This window comes from Prionailurus viverrinus, chromosome B2, assembly GCF_022837055.1.
Source record: "Prionailurus viverrinus isolate Anna chromosome B2, UM_Priviv_1.0, whole genome shotgun sequence".
NCBI lineage: Eukaryota > Metazoa > Chordata > Mammalia > Carnivora > Felidae > Prionailurus > Prionailurus viverrinus.
In genome coordinates, this window is record NC_062565.1 from 40926844 (window position 1) to 40943605 (window position 16762).

The window sequence follows — 16762 nt, forward strand, 5'->3', positions numbered from 1 at the left end:
GGCAGTTCTCAGGTTCGAGCCCTGCATCCAGCTCTGTGCTGTCTTTGCCCTGAGCCTGCTTGGGATCCTCCGCCCCCTCCTCCCTCTGCCCGTCCCCCGCTAACTCTGACTCTATCAAAATAAAATAAACGTAAAAAAAAAAGTGGGTACCTGTGTGGCTCAGTCGGTTGAGCGTCCAACTTCAGCTCGGGTCATGATCTCACAGTTTGTAGGTTCAAGCCTCCATCAGGCTTGTGCTGACAGCTCAGAGCCTGGAGCCTGCTCTGGATCCTGTGTCTCCCTCTCTCTGCTCCTCCCCTGCTCATGCTCTGTCTTTCTCTCTCAAAAATAAATAAACATTAAAAAAATTTTTTTAAAGGTTCCTCTCTCTCTCTCTCTCCTCTGCTCACATTCTCTCTCTAAAAAATAATAATAATAACAAATTAAAAAAATTTCATATGAAAGAGGGGCACCCAGCTGGCTCAGTCTGTAGAGCATGTGACTCTTGATCTGATCTCGGGGTTGTTAGGTCAAGCCCCATGTTGGGTGTAGAGATTACTTAAAAATAAAATAAAAGGAAGGAAGGAAGAAAGGGAGGAAGGAAGGAAGGAAAGAAAGAAAGAAAGAAAGAAAGAAAGAAAGAAAGAAAGAAAGAAAGAAAAAGGAAGGAAGGAAGGAAGAAAAGAGATTCATCAGGAAGAGAAAACACATTTACAGTGCTGTACAATAAAACAATCTGCATATCGGTAGACCCGTGCATGCTCTTCAAACCCTTGTGGTTCAGGGATCCACTGTGTATCAAGTTGCATCCTCCATGGTAAATTTAGATATTTTTTCCCAAAACCTTTGTTTTAGTTACATATTTATTGCATGGTAATGTGAGATCTATTTCTTCGGAGTGTCAGGCACAGATGTTTGAAAGCCACTGCTTGTAGGGGATGGAAGAAGGCACCCCCCAAGGAGGTGGCATTTGAGCTGGGCTTTGGAGAATGGTGGACGTGCCCCCAAAGAGGAAGGGCATTCCTTACAGAGGGAAAAGCATACACCCACACTGGGCAAGTCTGTTCTGGGGCAGGATGTTCCCCGTGACTGCACTGCAGGGTCCTGGGAGACGAGAGGCTGCAGGTGCTTCTGGGAGGCAGGTGGAGTAACTAATGGACCACTTGACAATATAAATGTTGGCACCCCAGCCCTCCCCAGAAATTCCAAGTCTCTGGTAATGGGTTTGGCCTTGGGAATCTGTATTTCTAATACGCTTCCCTGGGCAGTGAGGTGCTGATGGGGGTGTGACGAAACCAGCGCTAGGTTTGCAGAGGTGATTTTTGTAGTAATTTAGATAGAAGGTTGAATGGAAGGAAGTAACATGGGGAGGCCAAGCGAGACAGAGATGAGGACCTGAAGTGAGGTGAGGGCAGTTGGAGAAGAAGGGCTGCATTTGAGGGAGATTTTGGAGGTGGGTTGCATGAGCTAAGGGAAGTAAGAGAATGAGAAGGAATCGTAAATAATCCTAAAATATCTAGGGGGTTGGTCTATGAACACAGAGACTAGAGAGACCACATTCAGAAGGGGAGAGGATTACTGGAGTTTTGGTTTGTGCCCATGGCAGGGCAGGGACAATTCAGTTTTCACCATGCCCCATGTGAACTATACCTTCAGAGCATATCCGTCCTTTGTTCTGATTGCCTGTCTCTGAACAACCTTCTGATAGTCTTAGAGCGGACTCAAGTTAATCTAACTCACAAGGGACTGATACATACACACCCAACTGCTGGTTGACCGGTATGATTTACAGTGAGGGATGTATACACGTTTGCAGGTGTAAAAGTACTTACGCCTTTGCTCAAAATATCTGGAGAATGGGAGCAGTATTTAAAAGATTTAGGCGAGGGGTGCCTGGGTGGCTCAGTTGGTTAAGCGACCGACTCTTGATTTCAGCGCAGGTCACGATCTCACGGTTCGTGAGTTCAAGCCCCACATGGGGCTCCGTGCTGAGAGCACGGAGCCTGCTTGGGATTCTCTCTCTCTCCTTCTCTGCCCCTCTGCTCATGCTCTCTCTCTCTCTCTCTGTCTCTCAAAATAAAGAAATAAACTTTAAAATAAATAAATAAATAAATAAATAATAAAAGATTTAGGCGAGAGAGAATTGTATGGTTTGCAGAGTGTTGCATGTGGGCTCTAAAAATGCCTGATACTTTGCTGCGCTCAAATGCGAATGTGACTCTTCAGTGATCAAAATACTTTGTGGAGGTTACAGTGTCTACACTCCCTCTATCTTAGAGGCTGACTTTCTCATCAAATTCCGAGGGCGCTTTAATTTTTTTTAACGCTTATTTATTTGGTGGGGGGGGGGGGGGGAGGGACAGAGAGAAAGGGAGACACAGACTCTGAAGCAGGCTCCAGGCTCTGAGCTGTCAGCACAGAGCCAGACGCAGGGCTGGAACTCATGAACTGTGAGATCGTGACCTGACTGAGCCACCCAGGTGCCCCACTGAGGGTGCTTTAAACCAGCAACTTAAAGCCTATGAGACTCCTCTTCTGCTGCCTCTCTAGTTCACCATCCTCCTGGGCCTGGTGGTGGGGAAAGAATGCTTTGTTTAGGAGAGGTTAGGAGTGCTGGCAGAGCACCAGAGAGGCTGGGGAGTTGGTGACTGACACATCCCGGCCATGCCTTCCAGCCACGTGTGATGTCCTCCTTAACCTGATGACTGTCCTCCCCCTCACATACTCTGTGGGGAAGCAGGCTAGATGTGTAAGACAGCAAGGCCAGTGGGAGTGCTGAATGCCTTTTTTTTTTTTTTTTTTTTTTTTTTTTACAGTTCGGTTATACTCCTTATCCTTGTACTAGAAGCTTGTAGGAGTTCAGACTTTTTAAAATCTGTCAAGGAAAATAACCAGCTTGAAATATGTCATGACTAGAATAGCCTTAGTCTCTACAAAGATGATTTAAAGTGTTTATATTCATGTATCAAATAATGTAGGCAAGGTTTTGAAAACAGTTGTAATCCAATAAATTGCTTGTTTGGGATTGCTTTGAAAACAGTTCCACATTACTTCTAATGATAGTATTAACAGTCACAAGAATAATGGTAACTATTATTGGATATTACTATATATCAGGTTCTTTTTCAAAGTTTATTTATTTTGAGACAGTGAGTGCACATATGCATGAGCGGGGAAGGGGTAGAGAGAGGGGGAGACAAAATCCCAAGAAGGCTCTGAGCTGTCAGTGCAGAGCCTGGCACGGGGCTCGATCTCAAGCACCATGAGATCATGACCTACGCCAAAATCAGGAGCCAAGCCGGATGCTTAACCACTGAGCCACCCAGGCGCCCCACTACAGATCCGGTTCTAAAGCAAGGATTTTGTACACCTGACATCATTTAACTGTCCCTCCACCAACCTGAGATATAGGTATGTTACCTTCATGTTACAGATGAAGAAACAAAGGTAGGAGAAGTTTAAAAAGTAGGCAAAGAGGGGCGCCTGGGTGGCGCAGTCGGTTAAGCGTCCGACTTCAGCCAGGTCACGATCTCGCGGTCCGTGAGTTCGAGCCCCGCGTCGGGCTCTGGGCTGATGGCTCAGAGCCTGGAGCCTGTTTCCGATTCTGTGTCTCCCTCTCTCTCTGCCCCTCCCCCGTTCATGCTCTGTCTCTCTCTGTCCCAAAAATAAATAAAAACGTTGAAAAAAAAATTTTATAAAAAAAATAAAAAGTAGGCAAAGAGATCACTTGGCTAAAAAGTGGCAGTGATAGAGCTCTAACTCTTGAGAGTGGTGGGGAGTGGGAGAAGGGAGAGGAAGAACCATTGGCTTCTTCTGCCTGTGATCCATTGGGCAGTGGTTTTATGTGGTTCTAGGAGACTTACTGCACTCCCTTGATATATAGGTCTCTAGTTATAGATTGATTTCATAAAATATATATATATATTTCATAGATATATTTCATATAGTTATAGATTGATTTCGTGTTCTAATGCATCTTGTAGACTGGGCTGTTTTTCTTTTATCCCACAAGTACTGATTGTGAGCTAACTACGTACAAAGTACTCTGCTAGGCCCTCAGAGAATAGTAAGCCCCTGAGGAGCTCCCCGTCCAGGAAGGAACATGAGAGAGAGAGATTAGGTTGAATCATAGGAGGTGGCCGTTGGGAAATTACATGGTACGTACTAAAATAAATCACTGATACATAATTAAAATAAGGCAACATGGTATTAGCTAAATATTGTGACCTCTCATACCTTTAAGCTACCATGCTAAACATTTTGCATGCACTAGTTCCTGAATCCCTAAAATAACTCTCAGACATGATTATAATTGTTCCATTTTATAGATGAGGAAGTAGAGGCTCTGAGTGGTGAAGTGAGTTGCCCAGAGCCACATACCTCGGATGTGACAAAGGTAGAATTTGAACCCAGGTCAGCCTGAGTACAGAGCCAACGCACTTAAGCCCCAGAATATAAGTACTTCTAGAGGTACAAATAAAGGTATACGCCTTATTTATACACATTGACCATTTAAAAATTTTTATTTCACAAACACTTTATAGAGCACTAACTCATCTGATACATTTTGGGATTTCTGTGATCAGGACACATCTGGTCATGCATATTGCTACTTACTCTCAGCATTTGTACTCTTCCCCTTCTGAGAATGGCCCACCAACCAAGGGGAGCATTTGGAGAGAAAATACAAACAACAACAACGACATGTATTTCACCTTGTATTATGTGGACATGGAGCCTTTATTTATGACGTGTATTTGGAGGCACAAACACATGCTAGAACATTTCAATTATAATTTAATTTCTTCCTTTTTTTTTTCCTATGTCCACTTGCTCTTCTTTCTAAATCACACACAGAGATGGGAATCACAGGAATGACCATTTAAATTGTACATACTTTGCAGGCAGTACTGTTAAAGTGATTTGTATATAGTCAAGCCACTCTAAGAACTCTCCTCTTAAAAAGCTTCCAAATCGTACATTCGGATACCAAAATCCTGTTGGTATAAACCACAGTTTAAAATTTTATGTATAAAGGCTTATCCCTTATTTTAAAATGTTTTTTTCTTTTTAATCACATGGGAAAAAATAAAGTTTTTTATTTTGTTGTATTATTTAACGATGTCCATTTTGGTGGTGATCTGGCGAATCTGAGATTCTCCCCACTGCTGTTCTGGGATTTTGCAACACACCCCAAAATTTAAAATTAGATTTGACAGCTGGCATTCTCAAAGTATGTTGTCACAAATTAGAGGGCTGTCCCCTCTGCCTATGCCACAGTGTTGAACTCTGTTTAAAACAGGAAGGGGTGTTTGTTCCCAAGATCCTTTTTCAGGCCTTGAAGAGGGGGGAGTTTTAGCATCAACCTGACTTGGGGTCCCCCACCAGCCCTTATTAGATTGATGACCCCAGGCAAATTACTGAAATCATTGGGAGCCTTAGCTGCAAAATCAGGACGATTAAACCTTACTCTACAGGCTTGTGTGAAGGTTTAGCCAATAATGTATATAAGTATGTAGGTGGTACTTAGTAGGCTCTCAGGAAATGTCGGTGCTCTTATACTTTGGACATTCTTTAAAAATCCTGCAATGCCCCATACTCTTTATAAGTATATAAATTCAGTTCTGTTTGGCGATCTTTTAAAGTCAAAGTTGTGTTTCTTTGGGGTTTTGGGTGACTCGGGAGAATAGCTTCCTGAAATCCATTAATATTTCATTGGAACTGTAGAGCAACAGCTGTAGAACTTGCTTGGTAGGCCCTAATTGCCATGAATAATCCATGAACTCTTTTGAAATGTAATTCTTCGAAATGGGTATTATAATTAAATTCCAGCCAATCCAAGGGCACTTTAAAACATGTTTAAAAATTTCCCAAGCCAATTAGAAAACTGGTTGGTCCAACTGTCAAGTGTAGAGAAATATGCTAATTTATGCAAAGACTACTGTTCCAGGAAGGCCCTGACTGAATGTGAAGCACATTTTCTGAGAAAACACCTCGGTGATACTATGTGATACTAAATCACTGAATATATTTTTAAGGCATGTCCAAATACAAAGCATACATTGTGAATGACAGAAGAGCAGTTACTAGGGCAAGATGTGGTTTGTTTTTTAAAAAGATTTTGTATCTTGAATATGACAACATTGTATGGCAACCTTTACATTTTTATCTTGTGCAATATAGGTTAGTTACAGTATCCTTATAAAAGCAAGCAAGGCACACTAGTGTTATGTTTTTTAATTCTAAGGGGGTATAGAAACTAAACAGTTTCCCTTAATTTAAATCTAGAGATAATTGTTATTTGAAACTCACCAAATATCTGGGAGACATGGGTCTGAATATTCTGTTTATCCACAGGACTCCCACTGCTCTATGTATTACAAACTAACTTAAAATAATTTGGAACATTTCTGGGGCTTACATACGGAAGTTTTTAAAAATCCAAATCACATTCTCGTCCAATCCATCGTTTACCTGCCCTTGATGTTTATTTAAAAGAGAACGAGACCCCCACTGTATTTTTGTGGGCATTTACAGGAAAAGTAAATATAATTAACTTAGACACAAAGGCACCCCTTCCCAATCCACACTATCATAATTAACATTTACATAAACGCTCTGAAGGCGAGATGGTTTATGGAGACGTCTCAACAGTTTGAGATTTGAGATTAAAAACGGGTGGTAATTATACTTGCACCAAAGAGTGTTAAAAGAGTGGGTAGCTCCCTTTTTAAGACTGGGAATCATTTAATGAAAATTCCACAAATGTAGTAATAAAGGATATCTACACAAAGAGAAGGCAGTAGGAATTGGATGTTTTGAGAGTGACTTAATCAGCTCCTGACCTTCATCTTGGCCGCCAAAGTTGTGTTGTGTTTTGTTTCTTTTTAATGTTGACTTACAGATATCACAGATAAGGTTTCACAGCATTCCGTAATGGGAAGAGAGGGTGTTGCAAAGGAAAGCCTAGTACATTTAAAAGTTAGAATGAATCAGTTATTTGCCAAATAACTAAGTAAAAGTGTTTCAGTTTTAAAAAAGGTATATGCAAAAAAAAGTATTTACTGGTTCTAATCAGAGTTCTAGACAAATATTGTGGGTTTTGTTTTTAACCCCCCAGCGCCCTCCTCCCCCGTCGAGCTAAAACTGGTGTGTGTGTGTGTGTGTGTGTGTGTGTGTGTGTGTGTGTGTGTGTGTGTAGGGCGCCTGCAAAGAATAGCACGCATCTTGTAGATCTTAAAAAAAAAAAAAAAAAAAAAAAAGCCAAATAAACCTGTTTCTTGAATAAACCAATACATTTCTGAAGTTAAAAAGAATCCCAAAGGAAACAGGAATTGACAGCTTGGGAGCTTGATTTTGGAAAAAAAAAAAATTTTTTTTTAATTAAAAAACCCCTAATCTCCACATTTTTTGCTAGGCGAGAACCGAAGTTTGGAGGTAGACGAGCAGGCGAGCGGTTTGCCCGGGCGCAGAGCATGAAGGCCGGGCGGGCGCGGGGAGCGGGCGCCCGCCGCCCGGCGCGGGGGTGAGCGAGAGAGAGAGCGGAGCGCGTGTGGCCGGCGCCGCTCGGCCGGGAGCTCCCGCGCCCGCGCCCCGCGCCCCGCGCCCGCCGCCGCCGCCGCCGCCGCCCCTGGTGCGATGGCGCAGAAACCCCGTTGACAAGGCACTGCTTTTTCATGACGGTGAGTTTCCCTTTGAGTGTATTATAATTTTGTGATAAAAATTTCAAGGAGAAAAAAAAAACACACACAACCTCCTTCCTCTGCCTCTTTCCTTCGGGGAGGGGGAAAGCGAGGGAGGGGGGGCTGGAGATCTATCTCCAGACAGACAGAAAAGAAAGAGGAGCAAATTAAACACCGAGTTGCCAAAACCAGGATATTAGGTTTCAGCCCAGAGAGCTATTGGCTAAGGCTGTGTTTTTTTTTGGGGGGGGTGGGTTTGTGGGTGGGTGATGGTGGTGGTGGGTGGATGTTTAATGGACACGGAGAAAAGGGGAATCGAGTGTTTATGCCTTTCCCAGCGCCGCCCGGGCCCCGGGAAGACCAAGTTCAGTGTCTCGGGCGGGGGCGCGGGCGGGCAGGGGGCGGCGGGGCTGGGCTGGGGGTGCCTCGGCGGGGTGGGGGCCCGGCGCCTTTTTTTTTTTTTTTCCTTTTCCGCGGATGCAAATTTCTGGAGCGGGGAGAGGGAAGAGAGCCTGGGAAGGGGGGTGGCGTGGCGGTTGGTGGTGGGGAGGAGAGGGGAGGGAAGCCTTTTAATGACTCATTGATTGAGCCGGTTTAAAATTAGTTGTGTGCGCGAGTGTGAGTGTGTTTTCCGCCCCCCGGAGCCGCCGGGAGCCGGGAAGGAGGGAGCGGGGCTCGCCGTGGGGAGGACGGCGCGGCGAGGCCGCGAGCAGGGGGCAGGGAGGGCCAGGAGTGACGGCGGGCGAGGAAGAAAAATAAGCTTTTCCAATCTCCTCCCCTCGGTTTTCCCCCCCTCATTTCTTTTCTCTCTCGGAAGCTCTTGGGTGTGAATTGCATTTTCTTTCTTCTCGGCAAAATGGACCCCGCGTCTCGGGAGGGGGAGGGGAGAGGGTGGGGAGGGAGGCGGCGGCAGGGACCGGGTTCCTTTTTCACCCTGGCTGCTTCTTCCCTCCGCTTCTGCGGGCGGCCGCGCGAGAGCTCGGAGCCGGCCGCCGGTCCCAGCCGGGGCCCGGCCCTGCGCGCGCGACCGCCGGCGGGACTGGCTCTTCCCGGTCGCCTCGCCGCCTGGCTCCGGAGCTCCGCCGAGGACCCGCGGCCGGGCCGGACCAGCCCTCGCGCCGCGCCGAGGACCCGAGGCCCACCCAGGCACTTTCTGTCGGGCCCGCGCGGCCGGACCGAAGAGACGAGAGGCTGTGGCGGCACTGTTTTGGCCGAGAGCGCGCGGGCCCGACGCGGTTCGCGCCCCCCGAGTCGCCCCGAATGCGGGATCTTGAGTGAGGGGGGGGGGGGGCGCTGCGGCTGGAAGGCGCTAAGATGGCGCTGGGCCTGGCCCGTCGCCAGGGCTGGTGGCGCAGTTGCTCCGCGGGCGCCATCTTCCCTGGCGGCGCGGGCGGCGCCCTTCGCGGACGCTTCTCCGGCCCGGGCGCCGGGAGGGCGAGGGCGACGGGGAGCCACGCTTGCGGTGCAGAATTCTGCAAATGGGGCCGGAGCCGAGGCCGGGGCCGCCTAGCCTTGGCCTTCCCCGTGCCCCCGGACCCAAAAGACGAGGAGGCCGGCCCGGAGCGGGAAGGGACCGGGGCCGGCGGCGTCCTGCTCCTTAGCACTTGTGTTGGAGGGAAGAAGTGGGCTTGGGGTCGGACCTTGCGGCCGGCGGGCTCCCTCTCTGAGCCCGCAGAACCCCTCCGGTCAAATTTGGAGGGGAGGGGAGGGGGCTTCTCGTTAGCTCTTCTTGGGCCTAAAACTGCACGGCTTTGTCTTCCCTGGCCTGGCCGAGGGCAGGGCAGGGCATGGAGGCTTTTCCTTCATCCTCTTCCAGTTAGTTTTGAAGAGTAGAGTCAAACCAGGTTACAAAATTGCAGGAAGAAAGAGTCGAGGGCAGTGTCTGCCTTCTAGTGACTCGGTTCTCGATTGGCACCCTACGTTAGTTTTATTTCTTTAGTTGCTTTATTTTAAAACAGTCCTGGAGAGACATTTATGTAGTCAGACTGTGAAAAGGTTATGGGTTCCAGTGATTTGAAACATTTTGTTGGCTTTCATTTTAATTATTCCAAATGGTAGTGATTGAAAACAGTTCTCAGAACTCTGATCCGAAAAATTAAACTCTCTTTGAAACGCTTAGACTTTTTTTTTTTTCCTTTCCCTTTCAAAAACAAAAACAACCCCCCCCCCCCCCCCCCCGCACTGTTTTGGCTCATCTCTTTCTCATCGATATAATAATAAGGCTTCTCAGTTCTCTGACTCCCCAGAGTGTTGCCTTAAAATCATTCATTTAAGTATTTATCTGTCGTGTCGTAGGTCTGTATTAAGAGATGCGTGTGGGTTTTAACTGTTTTTGTTACTGAAAAGATTATTGGGAGGAGGAAAAAAGTCTAAAGCTCTCATCTCCCTAGGAGTCCCCAGAGATGGAAAGTAAGTAATTTCTAGTGGATAAAAGTAACATCGGGGCACCAGTAAGTGCGTCCTTGTGTTTATAAACAGTCTATATAGTGGCCGGTTTATCCCCTTTAATAAGACCTTACCATATATTGAACACTACTCCATGTGTGTGTCTGGTCCTTTACTTAATTCTTATTTATATCAGCCCTGCAGTGTTGATTTGATTATCTCTTTATACCAGAGGATCACCCAGATACACAAATTTGTTCTTGGTCTCACGGTTTTAAGTGGTAGAATTGACATTGGATCCCCAAAGCCATGTTCTTGGCTTTACACACATGGTGTCCAAATCCGAGTTTCAAGAGCAACCGGAGCGAGATATGTTTAAATACAGATTTGTAACCTCACCTTTGCCCCCCATGATTTGTTAGGGCCAGTAGGGTTTTTCTGTTACTGTTGGTTTCCCCAAAACATCTGATGTGTTACACAATCTCAGTTTTAAGCTTCTGACTTTCAACTTCCTGCTGTCCCTAACGCCCAATTTTGAAATTCTGGCCCACCCAGCAAATATGTAGGAGTCTGTGTTAGTCGACAGCTGTCCAGGTGATTCCACTGTGACACAGATATGCATTTGGAATATCGCTATACTATATACCGCGTGCGTGCTGCTGGCTCTTTTTTGAATGGAAACGTGAGGCCCACCCATATCGCTTTGAGTTTCAACACGGTTTTATTGCTCGTTCTTTTTTCTCCTCTAGCTGCCACTTATCAAATTATTGAACCTTTTCTTACAGAAAGAAGGTTTAGGTATTCTAAGACTTTAAAATCTCAGTACATTTTCCAATGTGTATCTCCTTCTGCTGAAAAGTTATATAACATACAGGCTTCTAGGTCTAGCTGGGCCATCTAGTTTAGTCCAGACAGCTGTGCAACAAAAATAGAATTGAATCTAGGATTGATATAGAAATGAGGAATAGGGTAGAAAAGATTCAGAGGTGGGGGAGGGACCTAGAAATAAATCCTTGGGGGAAAGGATTCTTTTCAGAATTTTGAATTCGGAGGGTATCTTTTGGGTTTTGGGAAGTAGGATGGTGAAGTGGCTCTAAACATGAGACCTTTTAAGAACAGAGGAGGCTTTCAGGACACGGAAGGTCAGGAAGAAACATCCAGAGCAGGTCATGAATAGCTGACCTGGCCAAAATGGGAGGAAACTAAGCGATAAAAATCATTAACTTCTCTGGAGCAAGAGCCATGTATACTTGTTCTGTGCTTTCCTTTCTTTATTTCTTTAGTCACTGTTGTGTTTAATAACTGCTAGGGGGAATGGTTAAAAACTTTTGTGATGCAGATGTCAAAATTATGTTATGCGCACATTTCTCTCTCCTTCCGCATTTGAACATTTTTATAAGGAGCGACTCTTAAGCACCTGTGTGCAGTCCGTGTCCAGTCTAGACTAGTGGGCGGGTGGAGGTCTAGGCTTTGACTGTCCAGTGTGCTTTTTCTCCCTTTGTGTTTCATGGTAAATGCCAAAGTAATTATATTCTTTGACTAAAACCCAGTAAAGCTTGAAAGGAGAAAAAATCTAAAATAAACCTGCTTAGAGAGGAGGAGGAGCGTCTTCATTTTATTTTTATTTTTTTAATATTTATTTTGTGAGCGGTAGAGTATGTGCAGGGGAGAGGCAGAGAGAGAGAGAGAGGGGGGGGGGGGGAGACAGAGAATCCCACTCAAACCCACAAACCATGAAATCATGTCCTGAGCTGAAATCAAGAGTTGGACGCTCAACGAATCGACTGAGCCACCCAGGTGCCAGACTAGCTTCTTCATTTTAAAGTAGCCTTTAGTGGGGGGGTGCCTGGCTGGCTCAGTCAGTAGAACATGTGACTCTTGATTTTAGGGTTGTGAGTTCAAGCCCCACATTGGCTGCAGAGATTACTTTTAAAATAAATTAGTTACCTTAAAAAATAATAAAGTGGCCTTTAGTGGGATTCAAGGCAGACCAAATCTCTGCCCTCGTGGAATTTAGAGTATAGTGGGGAAGACAGGAAGTAAGTTAAACACAAATAGTCATGATAATTGGAGATTAGAAAAACAGTAAAAAGTTAAGCTGGTAGATCTATAAGAATGTGTTGTGGGGAATGACTGTTTTGGCTAGTGAGAGTCAAGGGGCATCCCTTTAGAGAGTGATACTTGAGCTGAGGCTTGAAACATGAGCTTGTACTACTCGCTGTGTGGAAGCTGGGGGGACAGTCCTAACCTGTGAACAAAGTGCAAAGACCTGGAAGGCCCAGAAGGGCGTGGGTGTTAGAGAATTAAGAGGAGAATGAAATAAGAGTTGAGAGATCTTCTAGGGCCTCCTGTATTCGGCTGTACCAGGAGTTTGGGGTTTTGTTTTATTCAAAATAACAAGCTATTGAAGGGCTTTCATTGGGACAGTGGTTATTATTTGGTGGGTTTGTTTTTGTTTTTGTTTTAGAGAGCGAGGGTGCAAGTGAGCGAGGGGCAGAGAGAGAAGTGGGGCTCATCCAATGCAGGGCTCCAGCCCAACCGATGTGGGACTTGAACTCGCAAACCGTGAGATCATGACCTGAACCGGAGTCAGATGCTTAACGACTGAGCTGCCGTTTTTGTTTTCAAAGATCACTGCTGCTGTATGGAGCAAGAGGGGAAGTAGACAGAGAGGCTATTGCAGTAGCCGGCTCAAGACTGATGGTATCTTAGGCAAACACAGTGGCAGTGGGGATAGTGCAGGGTAGATGGTGGGATTCAGATGTATTTTGAAGGTGGAATCAGAGGTATTGGCTTAATGAGTTGTCTGTAGAGACGGAATCAAGGAGGCCTTCAAGTTTCTAGCCTAAGCTTTGGTGGCCGATGGTGCCATTTGCTGGTTGGAGAAGACTGGAAGAGGAACAGGTAGGAAGGGTGGGTAACGAGTTCTGTGTGGGACCTGTTATGTTTTTGGAATACTTGCAAGACCTCCAAATGGAAGGTCAGGTGGGCAGTGAATATTCAAATTGAGCTGATGGGAGTGGACATAAATTGTGGGAGTCACTAGCATACGAATAGTATGTCATGGAACTAGTTGAGATCATTTGTCATCATAGAAGTCTTAACATCGAACCCTAAAACGCTTCCAGTGGCTAAAGGTTGGACAAAAGAGACTGAGAGGGCCATTAAATGGGAAGAATGGATTATTCTTTTCAAGAGAGAGAGAATGGTCTTCTCTGCCAAATTCTCCTGAGAGCACTGAGGATAGAGAAATGACCGCTTGGATTTGTCAACATGGAGGTGGCTGTTTGACAAGGAGTTTCAGTGGCATATGGGGATGGAAGCCAAATCAGAATGCACTGAGGATGGGATGGGGTGACCGTAGCCCGCTTTTTGGGGAAGTTTTGCTGTAAAGCCTGGAGAGCGACAGCACAGCAGTGGCTGGAGAGGGAGGTAGGGTTGAAGAAGTGCTTCTTTTTAAATGGCGGGGAATGGAAGAGCATTTTTAAATAGACTAATGGGAATATTTAAGAGGGAGGCAGTGACTAACAGAAGAGAGATAAGACTACCAAAGGAGCAGAATTCTTGAGAAGGTGAGAAGCTATTCAAAACACAAGAGGGTTTGCCTTTGACAGGAGTAAGACGACTTGCAGAGTGGCAGGAGAGGAGGCAGAGAGTATGGGCACAGCGCAAAGACGCTTATAAATTGGGGATGGAATACACGGCTTTATGATCTGTGTTCTCAGTGAAGTCTGAGTCAAGACCAGCAATGAGGAAGAAGGGGTGTGCATGGTCTGAGGTGAGAAGGACGCCTCACCTTGGACAGCAGGATTGTGAACTAAGTCCCTGGGAAGCGAGGTAGGATTGCTGCACACAGGACTGCCTGGCTGTGCCTCGCCTCCGAATTTGAAGTGAAACCGGTCCATCCAGTTGTGTAGTTTTCTGCCAGCAATATCCAGCTGTTCCAAGGGAAGCCAAGAGCGGGCAGGGGATTGGTTTGACCAGGACTGGAGTTTTACACCCTACCCCATCCCCCACCCCCACATGTGACAGCAGAGAGAAACTAGGACTTAAAGGTGGTTTCAGGGGACAATTAAAATGAACCTTGGAATGTTAGCTGGGTAGGAAAGCAAGAGAAGAGAATGGGGGTGGGGGCCATGAAGTTAACCATGAGACTTGTTCTTGGTTAATAAAAAATGAGTTAATGGGGAAAGAATTTAAAGGTGGGTTGATGAAAAATCCTGGAGTTGGATAATAGCTGCAATGGCACAGCATGTGAATGGGCAGAAGGCCACTGAGCTGGACACTTAAAGACAGCACATCATGTATTTTACCACAATAAAAATAACATCTAAACATTTGTGGCAACTACAGATGTTCCTTGCACACTGCCTTGGACTATTTGCAAAGTACTGCATTTTTTTTTTTTTAATGTTTGTTTATATTTGAGAGAGAGAGAGAGAGAGTGTGAGTGGGGGAGGGGCAGAGAGAGGGAGACACAGAATCCAAAACAGGCTCCAGGCTCTGAGCTGTCAGCACAGAGCCCGACGAGGGTCTTGAACCCACAAAGCATCCATGATGTGAGCCAAAGTCAGATGTTTAACCGATTGAGCCACCCAGGTGCTCCTAAAATACTGTATTTTCTATGGAAGACAGTAGCTTTAAAAATTGTATCTGAAATTACCGGGGCTAAGGAGAGTATCTCCACTTTATCATGGTCCCAAACTTGAGTGTGCAAAATAGTCACCTAGAGATTCTGGAGTGGGACCAAGAAATTTTAAATTTTTTCTTAACCTGTTCACTGACTTATTCTAACCCTTCAGCATAGCATTTAAAACAAGCCTGGCATGGGGTGCCTGGGTGGCTCAGGCAGTCGAGTGTCCCCTTCTTGATTTCGACTCATGTCCTGATCTCACGGGTTCGTGGGATTGAGCCCCTCATTGGGCTCTGTGCTGACAGTGTGGAGCCTGCTTGGGATTCTCCCTTTCTCTCTCTCTGCCTGTATGCTGCTGTGTCTCTCTCTCAAAATAAATAAATAAACATTCTTTTAAAAACCAGAGAAGCCAGGCATTCGGTAAACATTTGTTGACTAAAATGTTTGGCAGTCCAGGTAGAGTGAAATGATAGGAACCAAAAGGAAAGGTTTTTGAGATTGGTTGAGATCAACGGTGCCTTATACATTCTGATCTCTGGGGGTGATGAGAAAAAGCAGATTATGGGCTGAGGAGGGAGAAAGGAAGTATTGGGAAAATCATTTTTTTTTTTGAATTTTTAACGTTTATTTATTATTGAGAGACAGAGTGTGAGCATGGGAGGGGCAGAGAGGGGGAGACACAGAATCCAAAGCAGGCTCCAGGCTCCGAGCTATCAGCACAGAGCCTGACTCGGGGCTCAAACTCACAAACCGTGAGATCACGACCTGAGCTGAAGTCGGATGCTTAACCGACTGAGCCACCCAGGCGCCCCGGGAAAATCATTTTTTAAAGATTCAGACAAAACCAAATGGAAATGGGTAGCGCTCCCTTCAACCACGCATTTCTGCATTCTTTGAGTGACGTTCATTCACTTTCTCATAAGGTCCTGTGTTCCTCAACCTGCCTACAGAATAGGTAATAGTAAGGTGAAATTCGAGAAAAAGAACAGGGTAGATGATAAGATTCAAAATAGATGTCTGTGGTCTCCACTGGAAAGATAGCAAGGTCATTTGTTAGGGGTGGAGGCAAAAGGCTCGGAGTTTAAGGAGAAAAGGAGTCAATTTGTGGAAGTATCAGATGGGGGGGGGGGGTACCAGAAATGGGACTTGACTATAATGAGGCAATGTGAATTAAGCTAACATAGGAGATCCATCTCTCCGTGGTCAATATGATCTATAGTAGAAGTGGAAAATACAGTGAGGGGGAAGGGTTGTTCAATTAGTGTGCAGAAGTGGGAGAGCTGACAGGAAAGGAATGGGGTGTGGGCTTTAAAGGAAAGCCCTAACATGGAGACCTTGTAAGTGGTACCTCACTTTGTGGAAGTTGGAGCCCAGGATGTGGCTCTCCTGGGGACGACTTGCCCATTTGTAGTGCAATTCAGGAGAGTTCCGGGGCTGTCCGCATGTTGTATGGGAAAGTAGAAGAAAGAGGTCTTGGGGGGAAGCGGCTGTGGGGGCTTTGATCTATTTTTTTTCCTCACCTCACATTGCATCCAATCAGGAAAAGATCCTGAGACCTCACTGTACTAGATCTTAAATCCAGGTTCCCCTTCCCCTTAATCTTTATCAACTTTAATTCATATGGTTGTGACTTGATGATAAATTTTTAATAAAGTTGTAAAATTGAACATTTTCTGGTTTTGTGGGTTCTTTGGCTGTCTTGCAAACACATTAAACACTTCTATTACCTGAAAATAAAAAGGGTGAATGTGAAAATGTGAGGGAATGAGGTATGAAAAGTATTGTCTTTCTAGCAAAGGCTTATCTCAGTTCAGCCAAAATCCAGGATGCTTCCTTGTATCATCAGAAATTATGTTTTCTGTCCTCACCTGTAGTTGGAACATTTTCACAAGGAAGAAAATAGGGGGGAAAGAGAAATAATATTTGTTAAACCTTAACATTATTTCCGGCCCTGATGTTTTAATATTATTAAATTCTCATAGTAACCCTGGAGGTAGGTTTTGTCTGTAGAGATAATGAAACTGAGGTTTACAAAGGATAGATAACTTACCCAAGGTTCCATTACTAAGGGTCAGAGCTGGGA

The 16762-nt window shown here is 45.4% G+C and overlaps 1 protein-coding gene across 1 annotated transcript in view; it reads left to right on the forward strand.

Annotated features, from left to right (window-relative positions):
- The first annotated feature begins 7197 nt into the window (after positions 1–7197).
- Positions 7198–16762, forward strand: part of BICRAL (BICRA like chromatin remodeling complex associated protein) — a 77183-nt gene continuing 67618 nt past the window's right edge. Inside the window, exon 1 of the mRNA XM_047860913.1 lies at positions 7198–7661. The gene's annotated coding sequence lies outside the window, so the exon portion shown is untranslated. The remainder of the gene's footprint in view (positions 7662–16762) is intronic.